The 16,083-nt window shown below is 28.1% G+C and overlaps 2 pseudogenes; one reads left to right on the forward strand and one right to left on the reverse strand.

Moving 5' to 3' along the window:
* The first annotated feature begins 1,604 nt into the window (after positions 1 to 1,604).
* Positions 1,605 to 5,462, forward strand: LOC123259299 (annotated as a pseudogene).
* Positions 5,463 to 11,017: 5,555 nt separating this feature from the next.
* Positions 11,018 to 12,444, reverse strand: LOC123275507 (annotated as a pseudogene).
* Positions 12,445 to 16,083: the final 3,639 nt, after the last annotated feature.

Below are 16,083 nucleotides of genomic sequence, written 5' to 3' on the forward strand. Positions count from 1 at the left end.
CCTCATAACGCTCATTCATTTTTTAAGAAAAAAATAAATTGTGTAATTGATTTAAAAAAAAATAAAATAAAATAATTAAGTAATTTCTTACCAGTTCATCGAATTCTTAATTAAACTAATAAAAAAGCCCGGTCTCGAATTATTTGTTCGGGAGTAATCGTTGGTGCATACAAAATAAGGATGACATCAGGACGTTCACGTAAAATTTTTTTCGAAACGTTTTTTTTCAAAATAGCAACATTAAATGATTTTATAAAGAATAAGATGGTTTAATTTAACTGTTTTTTCTATGTACATCTACTTATATTATTGTATGAGTAAAATATGGTTGTGATAGAGGCATTTGAAGATCACAAAATTGCTTAACCTTGACGTGTCAGGTATAAAGCACAACCTCACGCGCTTCGTGTGCAAAAATAGTTAAAACGTCTAATTTTCTCCATTTAAGGGGGGAAATACGTGTAGAAGGCTTTCATGCTGATTTTCATTAATTTTTTTAAGGTATAAAAAATTAATATTATTTACTGAAACTATCGGGTTATTTTATACATATATTTATGAGTATTTTTTCGTATTAAACAACAATATAAGTAAACAAATAGCGGAGATATCAGCTGATATTGCATAAAAAATTTGCATTTTTTAGAGGGCTGTGAAATTAAGTCGTGATTTTTTACCACTTTTTCATACATTGTTTATTAAAAAAAAATAGTTTAAATAAAAATATCGCTTTCGATTGAGGTTCATATTTAAGGTAATTGTGAAAAGAAAATTATAAGCCATATCGCAAGATGATTGGTTTAAAACTCTTTGAGCTAGACTGCACACAGTTTTGAAAAAACTCGTTTCGAGAAAAACGCGTTTGAAAAAAAAGTGACAGAAAAAGTTAATGTAAAATAGTATAAAGTAATTACTAAATCTCTTATAAATTTTGAACGAATAGAAATTTTGACTTGAAATTTTCAATCTATACTTTTGAATAGTTTTACAAGCGATTTATAAAAAAAAAAAAATTGAATTTTTTTAAACCTGTATACGTATTTTCCCCCTTAATGAACTTAAAAATACAAATTGATTAAGATTTGAAGCAGTTAATTTGTTTCTACGTTATGTTTTTATGCCCCTAGTTTTGGAAAATAAACGTTTTGATCGAACAGACGTTGCAACAACGCACAATAATTTCATGGCTACCACGAATAATTTTGGAAAAGCGTTTTTAACCGAGTCTCAATATTTTATTGAATCTTCGTCTTTTCCAATACACTGCTGAACGAGACATTGTTGTTATTCTAGATAAATATTAAAAGATTCTGATTGTGAAAAGCGAAATTTTTTTTCATTTTCAAAATTTTTCTTACAAAAACATCGAGAAAAAAGAATCGACTATCGCATAAAAAACATCGATGTTCGATTAATCGATTTTTCTTACCCTTCTCTATTCTGAATTGTTTTTGTTTTTAATACAGTCGAGTACTCCTGGTCAAAAAGCTAAATTTTATTAATTTTTTAATATTTCATGAATTATTACATTGCTTTGGTTTAATATTTTTGCCAGTTTAAACATAAATTCAACAACAGGGGGCGTCGTTTCGACAGAAGTGCTGCCTCTTTATTTGCCGCAAGGTTCCTATAGCCAGGGCGCTGCTACTGTCATGATCAAATCGAAGTTAGCCAATCTCAACATGGCGCTCGTAATTGTCTAGTATTGTAAAGGCTTCGTGGTGTGTTACTTGTGAAATTTTTTAAGCTTTGTGCATTTTAATATGTTCTGATAATGTACATAATAATATCCTTTATTTATATTATTAAAAGTAAGGCAACGACTTTAGTAACAATTAAAAATACGTAACTAAAATTCACATGCCACGAAGTCCACTGAGAATTATAATTTAGTATATCATAAAAATTCAAGTTTTATACATAAGAACGGCTTGTGAAACAGTTACGGGCTTGGCAATTGTTAATTACAATACAACTTTGTTTTTTTTTGTTATCTTCATTGAATTAGGTGAGTATTTTATATCAGGGTTTAATTATTTTCAGTCTCAGAATTTTTTTTTGACAAGCTAAGCTTCACATTTTTGTATAAGATTATACTTATTTTTTTTTATCTTTCAACTAAATAAATGATAATTTTTTTCCACATTGTGAAACTTTTTTTTTCTTTTATAGTTATTCAAATTTATGCGGAAGAAATACTTTGTTTATTAATAAGTAGTAAGTAATTAGTTTGATCAATCTACTTAACAAAGAAAAGTATTATAAAAAAAAATTATTACTGAGAATATATAAATAATTGGTAAACGCAATGGCTGAGACAATGCGAATGCGAGTTTATGGAAAACATCCAACTTGTGCAAGCTTAACAAGACTCGAAGAACGTAGGAGCCGTAGGTGAGTGTAAATTTAAATAATCATGGTTTTTGTTGGTTGGTTATTTATTAACTATGTAAATGATTTATTTTCAGACTTGCATTACGGTTAGATAGAAATCGTAAGCCAGATAAGCCTGAAGACTTTGTTTGCTATGAATCAAGTGATGATGAAGAAGAAACTGTTATGGAAGGTCGTCAGTATTTAAAAACATCATTTAATTTTGTAGATTATGTTCGTGCACGGGAAACAAATACTAAAGAAGTTAGAAAAATTAATCAAGAATATGGTTCAAGACATATATTGACTCATGATTTATTTAAAGAATATCCTATCACTTTAACTAATATGAACAAGGTATTTTGTTCACAGTGGTTGAGTGATAGACAAGTAGTTTTTGGTACCAAATGTAATAAACTTATGGTTTATGATGTAGCTACACAAAAATTAGATCAAATACCGTCGTTATACGGTCGTAATGCAAGTACGAATAATGCCGCAACTGTTGAACAACAGTCTGGTATACATTCTGTTCAAATTAATCCATCGAGGTAAATTTTTTATTATAATTAGATTATTTATCACTTAATATCAAGTTCAAAGTTGGCTAATAGTTTAAATCTTAAAAGTTATCAATGTTACTAAAATCAGCGGACACCTGATCGTTTTTTGGTTTTGTTTAAGAAGGGTTTACATTTTTCCTCTCTCTCGCCCCCTATTGGACAAACGAAAGTATCTCTGTCATACTTGTACAACAAATAGAATCTTAAAACGCATTTTATGCATAAATAAATGAAAATTTTCCAAAAAAGCGCTTTGCTCTTCGATAGATAATTAAATTATCTATCGAAGAGCGGAGCGTTTTTTTTCGAAATTTTATCACATACATGAGAAAAACACGTTTGAAAATCAACTATAAACCGCTCTTAAAAAATCATTCATAATTTATTTTAATTCCTATAAGGTTAAAGCCCCAATAGATGATCACGTATCAGTATATGATCACTCCATGTATTTGTATATCTATATTCACAAATATAGGTATACAAATACATGGAGTGATCATATACTGGTACATGATCATCTATTGGGGCTTTTACCTTACGGAATTTTTTTTTTTTTTTTTTTGTAATTTTATTTTCTTAGTGATGCCTTTATTACAAACTATCGCGTACTCGCTTTTAATCATGATTGTTTTTGTTAATTTAACCCCCTTATTAATAATTTATAAAAAACTATGAAGACGCGAATTTCCAAATTTTTCCGGGTGGTTATACCTATACTATTTTAACAGGTATTAATTTTTCATTAAGGTGTTGAAAATCTTTCGATTTCGAAGAAATAAAAATTTTAATGTTAGAAAAATTATCAAAGATGTTAACTTTAGTACCGTAAGTTATCAAGTTTATTAATAATTATATCCAATCAAGTTTAAAAATAAATAGCAGTTATTTTCTATTAACAATTCATATTTTTAAAAAATTTGTCTCTAGTTTTTGAGATTTACAAAAAATTATCATTGCCATTCAATAATCATTAACGAGAGTGGAGTCAAATTTATGATGTCTATGAAACAATGTAGATTTTATTAAACCTATCAAAGTAGTTAGTTTAAGTAAATAATACATTGGTAAAACTTTTTTTTTAATTTATTGTAGAACATTATTAAGTACTGGAGGTAGAAATTGCAATGAAATAGCCATTTATCGATTGCCAACCTTAGATCCTGTATGTGTTGGAGAAAATGGCCACAGAGATTGGGTGTTCGATATGTGTTGGCTCGACGACGAATTTTTAGTATCAGGTTCGAGAGACACTAAAATGACATTATGGCATATAAATAACGAACTTGCGACTGCTTCGGACAAAGCAGATGTCCCAAAGCCTGAGTGAGTTAATACTGAGTTAATTAATGAGCATTCATTTTTTTAATTTACTATCAGCTTTGGTTAATTGTAAATTCTGATATGATATTAACAGATCAATTCAACCAGTTTGCGTAAAAGAATGTCGATCAGCGCAGAAAGTTCGTGCATTGGTGTTCAATAAAGCTATTAATGAAATTGCTGCATTATCTTTAAATTGTTACATACATATTTGGTCTGCTGAAACGTTCAAACAAAAAATATCAAGAAAGCTTCCAGCATGCCAAGAAAATGTTTGTTTAGCTGTTCAAGATGGTGGTGTGTATGCAGTCGGATGTCGCTCATATACTCTTTTATTGGATGCACGAACACTTCAACCAATTAAAAAAATTCCATCTAGGTATGTATCAATGTTTATCAATTTATTTTTATTTTTTCATAATTGCTATTAAATTATGCATTTTTTTTTTTTTTAATTAAAATGAAAAATTAATTGTCATTAATAACTATCAAAACATATTCTAGGTATACTGGTTGCGGAATACGGTCTGCTAGTTTTCAAGGGTCTGTGCTACAATTGGTACAGGATTAGGAATGTTAATGTTTTATGATGTCAGAGCTCAAAAGTATTTAGAATCGTCAATAAATTCTAATCGAACTGTAGTTTTGAAGGCTTCTAAAGGATACGTTGTAATATTCTCCAATACTTATTCATTTAGAGCTGTACAATTTAAAAGACTAAGCCAGATATCAGACTTTACTGGGTTCATTAGTAAAAAAATTTGGCTGATTAATTTAAGCAAGATTAATTTATTTCGCGTTTACGGGTACTATGTTAAAATAATTGAGCTTACTAATTGAACTTTATTAGCCTGCTTAATTGAATAAATTAAACAGCTCTATTTTATTTATAAAATTCAAAGATAATATTTAAAATAATATCATTATAAATTTCCTATTGATAGTTTCCAGATGAAGAATTCATGGACGGTGTTCAAAATGTAAAATATACACCAGCAATATATACACACTGCTACGATGCATCCGGTACTCGTCTATTCACAGCTGGTGGACCACTTCCAGCAAATTTTTATGGGAATTATGCTGGATTATGGCAATAATTCATAATTGTCGAATCAATTTTATCTTAAATTGATGTAAATTAATTTATAGGAGTTCCAGTGATGAAAATAGATTTATTTAATATTATGAAAATTCAATCTTCCGTGAAAGTAATTATTAGTTTTTCTAAAATATTGTAAGTATATTTATTTTTGACAATTGATATTTTTATTGTAGTGCTAAATAATTTATTTAGTTGAAATTAATTTTAAATTCAAATTTTTATCATCACATGATTTTAAATTACTGACGATGAGTTGTTTTTTTTTTTTTTTTTTTTTTTTTTTTTTTTTTTTTTGAAGCCTACTTTAGCCGAATCGATGTTCAGTTATAGCCGCCAGTTTGAAAATTTTATGAGAGAGTAATGATAAATGGCATCGTCTCGAGCATGACCTCGGTTTATTTAGTTAATTTTTAAACACCAGATAGCAATATTCCGCCAAATCGTTTCTAGTTTGAGCAGGCCGTCGACTCATGGATAGCCACTTCGGTGACTTTCAACGAAATACGTTGAAGGTCCGATGAGCCTGAGTCGAGTGCCTAATATTAACGCGCAGGAGGTGTCCGCACTTCAGTTCTTTGTTTTGGCCGCATTCATAGTCAGTTCGATAGTCTTTATCAGCGCGGCACTGGCGTCCATAGCCAGGACCTTGACAGCTTGATGCTGTGCAGCCCATACCAGACGTAAACTTAGTCGTGCTTAAGGTTAGTTTCTTGACAATCAACTGAGTCAAATTGCTCTATATTGCCTTAAAAATTATTTTGTCAGCCTTAAAAATAGTTTGCATTTCTGCTAACATTGACCCGAAGTTAAACGTCAACTTAAAGTTTTCTTATTATTCACGCAGGGAAGAATGGCACTTATCGAATTCACCACGGTTCATCGGGATAGCGGACACTGGAGGGTTTGCGTCCCCGCAACTGCACGCCTATATCACCAGCCTGGGAAAATGCGCTGATCGCCAGCCTTTGGCCTCTCCGCCAGGCGCAGGTCATTATGGAGCCTTCGTCAAAAGCCTCGATAAAAATTCTCGATTATTCGTTTCAAAAAGAACACTATTTTTGAACTTTCGAAGCGCAATAAACTCTTGAATGAATTAACGAATAAATCGAAACTTTTTATCAGACTTTGACTTCCTTGGGAAGAAGCTCAAAACCCTCATAAGTGCAATTCTAAAGTGCTTAGTATGTGGAATTAGCGGAAGTTGCAGTGGATAGCCTTTAGGGTCAACCTGTTTTCCAGATTTTTGTGATAAATGAGCGTTATAAGACGTGCACTTTTCTGACATTTTCCAAACTTATCTTTCCTCCGTGTAGAGTAATAAATTGATAATTCCTGTGAAACTTTTAAGAAAGTTTAATTCATTAAACTCGGGTCAGGATTTTTCTTTTACAGTAAATGTAAATAAAGAAGAAAAAATTCTGATACATGAGTAATCTTTTTTTTTTAGCTTTATGAAAATGTTAGCAGCTTTTTATTAAGAACCAATTTTACATATAAAAATAATTTTCAAGATAGTAATAAATTAATTTGTATCAGTTTAATACTTGAATAATCAAAATTTTATACCATACTTAGAAGTTTACGTGTCTGAATAATTTTTTTTTTATGAAACGGCTGTCTTTATGATAAAAAGTGTAAGAGACCTTTTTTTTGTAGAGCGTCACCCTACAAGAATATGCTATAGACTTATTTATATGAGGTGCGTATGCTGAGCTAGAAAAATAAATGAAAAAAAAAAAATAATTTTTTTCCTATGTTATTTCCTCTAAATGGGAAATGGAAAAAAATTAGGGGACAGACACCTCTAAATATTAATATTAAGAGCTCCACTCCCTTTGAACAGGCTTCTGTTCTCACCTTCATGCAAGTTTTTTCAGCCTGTTTTTTCAAGCTGTTGAAAAAAAGTCGCCTAAAAAATTGAAACACCCTTAATGTGGATTACACATATTTTTTAAATGAAGTTGAATGTTTTGCAAAAAATATCTTCCATGATTTTTTCAATAAATTCACATTTTCATAAGTTATTTGAGATTAAAGTTGAGATATCCTAAATTGGTAGTTTTTCTTTCATTTCCGGCAAAATTATAAAGAATAGTTTTTTACCTTTTTCGTAACCAACTGTTCAATTTTTTTATCAAAAAAATGCCTAAATATCAATATTCAGAATTCAAATTTTAACAGGATCTTTTATTTTATTATTCTTTTGATCAAAATTTCATGATCATTTGCAAAAAAAAATTTGTCAGTTTTTTGATACACCCATTTAATTATGCTTTTATTGTTTTTAAAGATGCATGTATTTATCATTTCGAATTTGTATAAATGTCATAATAATCGTTCGTAAAGAGTTAACTTCAGTCGTGCGTCGGAGCTGACACATTTTTTTTATCGTTATTAAATTTGTTACTAATAAGCTAATAAGTAAGAAAATAACATGCTTACAAAAGAACTGAATTATCTTGATAATTAGTAGAAAAATCATTAATTAATATAATTAGACTATACAATAAAAACTGATAAATAATTATATTAATAATGATATTTATTTGAAAAGAAAATAATAGTTAGATTATGTCATGACACAGATTATTCAGAAATTATAATGTTTTTAATCGTGGTGATGAATTGTGCTTCATGTATTTTTATGAAACTATAGGCAATCATTGAAGCTCTTTCTATGAAACTTTTTATTTCAATGACAAAAGTGTACTATTTTTTTTTTTTAACATCAAAATTAATAATCCTAAAAATAAGAGTATGTCATATTATATTTTTAAAATGTAAACTTACGCTCATTGTAACTATTATTTTAATTATCATTAATATTGTACAGATAATTTTAGCGACGCATTTAGATAAGCAATGTAAATGAATAATTTAATAGTTTAGTCGATTAATTCTTTATTCTAATTATTCTGGATTCGGTAAGTTTTATTGTTATTCAATACTGAGTGTGATAGTAATACATAATACAATAAATATTTTTAATTTTTAATCAGGAAAGAAAGTTCTTGTTTTATTATTTATCACTATTCTTTTACTAAAACAGATATTATGGATATGGGTTGTTATTATCAATAAATAATAATAATAATAATAATAATAATAATACTAATTTCATATATTGTTCATATTATAGGTAATACATTTTTATACACCCGTGTTCCTTACTACATTATAATTGACGTGCGGTAAAAGTCTCAGTATAAAATATTTATAAGCTTTATTTTGTTTCATGCAATTTTCATAATACGTTTATATATAGATACATGTTATCCTTTTTTAATAAATGTGTATAGACAAAAATTTAATCGATTTAATATTCATAGCTTTAAATTGGATAATTGAAAAAGTTTTATGACCTAAATAGAAAAAAAAAATAAATAAATAAAATAAGTAAAATATGAAAATATTTTGTTGCAAATATTGGATCCGGGAAATAACAATTTATTTTTTAGTTAAAAAAATTACTTTTACTTTGATGTATTGAAATTATGAAATTAATTTTATACAAGTGGCTTTTTAGCAAATTAATGTAAATGTTCTCTTTTTTTCTTTATCAATGGAAATATGAATTATAAAAATCATGGTAAGAGTTGAAATCTGTGGAAATTTTTTCATGTGTATAAGTGTATAAATTGATTATACTCGATTTTAGATTTTAAATTTAAAAAGTCTTAATGCAACATGGGAATGAAAAATAATCGTGCCAATAACAGTTACATTATCCAATTGTAATAAGTAAATAATGCAAAGCCAAAAACATTTGATAATTCCGAGAGGAAAATTCATGTTAATAACTAATGAGATTAATGCTAGTAAACAATTTTAATTATTCTCATCCATTACTCATCGATTTTTTAATTTGGAGTATGTTCTCGAGTAAAAAATAAATCATAATTAAAAGGGTTCCTCTGAGATTACTAACTATTTTTTATTTGGCTTATTGGATAATACTCTCTATTAATAATATAATAATGATTGTAACTAATTGGATACATGAAATAGAAATAATTTTATGTAAATAAACGCCTATCTTTTCAATTAATTATAGTTGATGATAAAATATTCTTTTTCAACCAAAACACATGAAAAATCAATCAATTAAAAGAAAACAAAACAAAAAAAAAAACAAAATGATTTGAATTTGATATTTATTCGAATATGCATTTTTAATTTTGCTCTCAACACGTTATTGGATAGTATATAGTATTAGTTACAAAAAATGCCTCTATCACAGTTTAAATAACCCAGCTTCTTTTTGATTTGATTGAATAAAAACAAATTTTTTTTGTATATAATTTATTCTTATTAAGTAATGATATGCGCAATACATCAACATAAATATACATAATTACTATTTTTGATTATTTTCAAAATTTCCTGTGTATATATAAATATGGTGTATAATTTCTTTACAAAACTTTCAAATTGTAAAATTAAAATATTTATTTAGCTATTAATTTTGGCTTAATTTTTTTCTCATCATGTCTTTTTAAAGTCTTCAATAGATGATTCAGTAGAGTCACCATGTATCATGTATATCTATATTCAAATATAGGTATACAAATACATGGAGTGATCACATACTGGTACATGATCATCTATTGAGCTTTTACCTACAATAAAAAGTCAAATTTGGATTATTTTCTGATATGTAGCCAAGATATTTAATTCTCTTTATAGATGTCTTTATAATTATTACAAATTTTATTTTTTATTTTAAGAAGACACAGTTTAAAAAATTGTTTCAGTACAAATATTCATGTGTGCATATTTACTTTTACAAATAATTATATATTTTAAAAACATATTTAAATAAATATGCATTACTAATTCATTATTAAAATTTCTATTAGCAACTTGTAATTGTCATTTTTTAATGTTTTGATTTCTTCAATTTTAATAAATTCTTTGCATTTTATATTCTCCACAGTAATTCCTTTACTTATTCAATTTATATTTTCGTCCAAAACTATATTACAGTTTCTTATTAAGAAGTATTTCTCACTAACTGACGTAGTTGTGTCCAAAATTTATAATATTTATTGGATAATTAGGCAAAGTTCTTGAGGCATAGGCAGTATGTTTAATCATGCAGGAATAACACGATAAACGTTTTGTCTTTTAATTATTTGTTCTTTTTCTCTGGTTTCTTTTTGTATTGAAAACAATTATTATTAATTATTATATGTAATTACTAAATTATTAACTACTGACAAAAAGATAATAAATATACAAATTAAAACTAATATCTTAAAAATACAAACAATTTATAAAAGTATTTAATGGAAAGAGTATTAGTTATTAAATTATCATTATTGCGAAAATCATAACAATTGTTAAAAAATTAATTACATTAAAAAATAATAATCTTCATGATCTCTCTTCTTTTGTTCCGTAATTTTTTTTGGTCATATTTTTCTGACAATAAAAATCCAGTAGTATTCTTGAAATTATAGAAATTAAATTCTACAATTTTCTCTCTCATGGCATATTTTATGTAAATTGTAGTAGAGATAACAATAAAAATACTGGACTGTGAGTCAGAGACAATGGATGTGAAGTGCCGTGTGGACGCAAACAATGTTTTACCTTAAACATTAGTTAAATAACATTAGTTTTGACTTGCAGCTGCGGCTACAGCTTCTTGTTAAATCAAAAGATGTCCAGCATCTAATGCTTTATTAATATCATCCACAAGTAATCCCAGTAAGTCGGCCTCAATTCTGAAGATTGAAAAACACTGTCGAGAAATTCCTGATGAGTTATAAAATCGAAAATTCTGGGTCAGCATCTCTCTTTTGGAGATTTATCTGTCAAGTGCGTTTCTTCTTATCAAATTTAATATCGCTGCCCGACAGCGCCTCTAATGACCTCAGTTAAACAAATTCTATCAAAACTAAATTCTAATTCATAAAATGAAACCGCTACAGACATCGCTTCACAGCCCTCAAACTCGCTCTGGATATCATTTATTTTAACTTCATCAGAAGAATTTAATTGCTGATTACGTTGTAATAATCCAATCTGCAAACAATTTTCACAAGATGTTAATCAAAATATAAATCTTATTAATGTGTTTTTCTTCAAAGTGGTCTATGTACCTCCTTTTGATAGACAATTTAACAATATTTTTGAAACTTTCTCCGGTTGTTTTTTATTGAGGCTCTCGGATTACTTTTAGGCTACTCTCTCTCCATAAGCTTGAAAAGATTGTTCAAGAAGTGACGTTGTAGCATCGTTCCTTATGAAAAAGAGATCTTCCAGCATTTGAAGAAATAACTCGTCCCAGCTTTTTTGTGCTTCTTGCAAACCCAAGTCTCGTGCCTCTAATGCCCGTACCACCCCTGGGTAGCTCCACTCCCAGTAGCTGTCGACTGCATCACTGTAATTGCAATACAAGCACGTTAAAAAATTTAAGAACAAACATCAAGCAACCCTTGAATAGCTTTTTAAAAATACAATAATAATATAATAGTCTTTGTAAAATGCTTGAAAATTTATTCAATTATTTCTACACTCCTTGACATGTAGAAAATGAAGTACTGGAAAATTTAGGAACACATATTTTTGTATTATAAGAAGTCAGTAGATTTGTTCCCTTTTTAATTATTTACAAAATAATCTAAAATATATTTACTTCCGATATACTAGAGATAAAAAAACTATTTTTTTAACGTAACTCAACAAGCTGAGCCACTAGCACGGCAAAATTTCTGCAAAAGCCGCGTCATAATAAGAAATACAGTGAGACAACAAATTTTTATAAAACCGACTGGATAAATGTTTATTTTGTGTATTACTTCAAGGTAAAAAAAATAAATAATTCTAAATAATAGTTATAAATATTTTTATAAATGTATTTTTTATAATAACAAAAATCTGTGCAGATACCTGACTATTTTGGTTTTATTTGAAATTGATGCTGTAAGCAGGCCACTTTGAAAATTGTATTTTAGCAGCTTATTTTTAGAATTTTAAATAGGTGAAATTTTTTCGAAATATTTCAAAACTTTCTAATTTATATTTTAAATAAAACTGTAAAATGGTGGCGTGTTACTGGTGATTTAGTACCATCTCTTTGCTAATACTGTTTATAAAATTCTGTCAAGCTGTCTAGAAAATTATGTTGGTTTGAAGTCATACCTTAATCTAAAAATTAACTTGCATAAACTCTTTTCTTCTGCTAATGGATAATTTTTAATATAAACCACTAAAATATTTAAATTTTATATGTATAATGAAGCATTGTGCTAAAAAAAAATTCTAACATTTTGGAGAAAGTTGAAACGCGAAGCCTTCTGCTTAAATGTTTTTAATATCATATGTTACTCCTATCTCATAATACCGTAATTAGTTATTTGAATGTTAAACAATCAAGCGATAATAAACTGACTTGTACAAAATTTTAGAACAGAGCAATGGGCGCAATTTTAGAAACAGAAATATACAAACATTATTATCATTGGATTATTAGATACTGTATGAATTGACTCATCAATAAAATGAACCCTTCCGGATTATTAGTTTAAACGATGACAGCGATTCTACACAATGAATACAAACTACTGAACAAAGGAAAAGGTTTGCTAAAATTGGCCTTTTATATATTGCAGAAAAATATAAATGGTTATTAAATAAATCAATTAATAAAATGAAACACTCTGAGTTAAGTGGGAAATACCTGCGGTCAATTAAAGTTTTTGAGAAAAAATAAAAATGGAGAACTTTGAAAAATGAACGATTTTATTGCTGATACCATAGAGTTGATCATAAAGTTAAATTTTTTTGTCTATTTTCTTTGAAAATTCATCTTTAAAACAAGATACTCAAAAAAGTCAATTTTAAAAAGTTATATTTTGAAAAATAAAAGCTGGCTTTTTTTTGAAAAAATCGCATAATCTCTTTGGGTTGAACAAAACAAAATTTCAAAAACAAAAACAGCTGTGTTGGTAGAGAATGGAAACCTGGCCAGTAATCAAAAGGGTTTGGTCTAAAAGTGGTCAGATTTGGCATGAATACTCCCATAGATACTACTTGGAGAAGTGTAATTGTCTTATTATTAATATAATGGTCAGAGGGAAATCATGCTACTGTCAAACATCAGATAATTTAATGCTGGTTGTGCATGAAAGCATTCAATAACTGTGGAGTGTGGAGTCTCTAGTGACCAGTGGCCATACCAGTAAATAAAATGTCATCTTAAAGTATTCAGCTAACTCAAATGAAAAAAAAAAAACAACAAATTAAAACATAATTAAAATCATAAATTATAAACTAAACATAAAATAACATAAATATAATGATGAATAAGAAACAAATTAAGTCTAAAAAAAATTTGATTTTGATGAAACAATCTTGTTTTGAATGAAAAGTTTGTTTGTTTGTGAAGAACCATTACTCAAGCATTTTGAAAATCTGCTAATAAAGCTGTTGAAAGTAGTTTAAAAATTTGTAATGCACCTTATCAGCCGTAACAGCCACCAGGTGATAGAGAAACCAACTTTGCAACTCCATCAGCTTAGTACCCCATAAAGCAAAGCTTTTTAAAAGATTAATTAGATTAAAGTTCATGTGCCAAAGTCATAATAAACGTTAGTTAATATATTATCTATTTTAAATGTTCATTATAATAATTAAAAACATATTCTTCTTCTGTATTATTTAATATAATGATAAAAGTTATTTTGACCCAAAGCTTAATAAACAGCTATTTGTATAATTTATGCGAGTATCTAAATAACTTTCAATTATGCAAAAACAATGTTTTGAGTTTATCTTCCAAAAATACACATATATGAACAAATATTCTTTGGAAACTCTCTGTTCTTCTGTTCTAAGCATTATTGAAGATGTTTGCAGCTTAGATAGGTTAAGTTGAATACAAAGTACTGTCAAAAATTTTTAATAAATATAAAGAAGTAAAATCAAGTTAACTTTTTTTTTTGGTCGATGTTATGGGGATTTTAGATTTACTTCGTGCCTCATGTCACGCACTTTATTGAATACCTGAATTTATAATAAATAATTTTATATTGAAATTAGATCTTCAATTTTGATATTAACGTCAGCTCAGAATTTACTGACAGATTTTTGGAAAACGTGCCTTAAAATTTTAAGTGATGACAAATCATTGTGGTTACTGGAATTACTGTCGAAAATAACTGTTTTTTTTTTGCTGTGAATAAAACGAAAGGGTCAATGTGATTTTAAGAAATAAATTTCATGCGTTAAGTAATTTGCAATAGTTGATTGTTTTGGGCGAAATTCAATATGCATAGAAACATCGATCATTTCAACAATATATAATGATCAAAACCAGCCGTGAGAACCAAAAGATAATGTAATTTGGGAAAATGGAAATGAACATTATATAAACAAAACGGGACTTATCATTCGACCGCATATTTATATGTTACATAATAGTAAATTGCTTAGACCATAGCTCAGAATGGTAAAGAATCGTATTCAATTCCTTTGATAGTATCTTTTTTTTTTCATTTGCCAACCCTGCAGTGGCTCGTCATTTGGCTCCAGAATGACCCCAGGCAATTTTTGAGTTGCCTTGCCTTGAAGATATCGTCATTCAAAAACGGTATCTGTGTGGCACCATCTATTATTGTTTGAAGATTTTTTTGAGATTCAGTTGAAATTCTATTTACTCTCTCAATCTCAAATACATCAATATACTTTTCATGCCTTATTACGCACAATACCTCTTTTCAAAAGCTGATGTAGATAATCCTATAGAAGCCCGGAGGTCATTTGTATCTTAAAAAAATGAAGTTTAAAAAAGTCAAATTTTTCGAAAATTTTTAAACAATTAAAAACGATTGAGTTATTCAAATTGAAGTGCTGCTACTTCCTCGCGAAGGCCTCGATGAAAATATTGGAAAAGCGAACGCCAGTAAAGCAACAATTTTTTCCATGCAAGGGCCTAATCTTCAGGACCTATGACCACTCGCTGTTATTTTAAAGTAATCACTATTGGGTTCAGTTTAAGACAACAGGTTTACAATGGAGTCTCTTTAACTTGACCATATACGTATCTTAAATGCCTAAAATCAAAGTCAGAGGACAGCTATGGCAGTAGATCTCTCCACCACTTTATGAAAAGTATTAATTATCAAAGAAGTATGTGCGTGAAAATACTTCTTTCTTAAGTGGAAGTCAAAGTAAGAACGATAAGTTAGAGATTCTTCCTGTATCTTCTTAATACATGATAATCGGCCTCATGCCATGGATTATAACACTTTTCTGATGAGAAAAAAAAAAATTGTGCGAATTATACTATGTAAATATGGAAATGAAACAATCGTCTACTTCTTTATGGAACATGCTTGTATAACATTTTGGCCATCTTTATTCCTTGTCATAATATTATTTCAATGAAAGATATCCTCAATATCTTATTGTTTTAATGTCTTATTAGCGCCTATAAATCTTTATTAAAAACAGTTATTCATATAAGCTACATAAAATTCCCTGAATATCAAAATAATAATATTATTAAAATATATAGTTAGATTGGAAAGTTTTATACAAAATAATTTTTAAGAAAATGTACAAAAATAGAAATAGTCTAAGTTTATAAGTGAGTTTCTTCAAGTGAAAAATCGGATCCTGATTTTTCTTAAAAGTGCTGTTGGTATTGATTCAGTGAAACTTCCCAATTGGTTAAAAGGAGAATTTTGGAATTTATCTCACCCTTTTAAA

This window comes from Cotesia glomerata, linkage group LG2 (genome assembly GCF_020080835.1).
Source record: "Cotesia glomerata isolate CgM1 linkage group LG2, MPM_Cglom_v2.3, whole genome shotgun sequence".
Lineage (NCBI taxonomy): Eukaryota > Metazoa > Arthropoda > Insecta > Hymenoptera > Braconidae > Cotesia > Cotesia glomerata.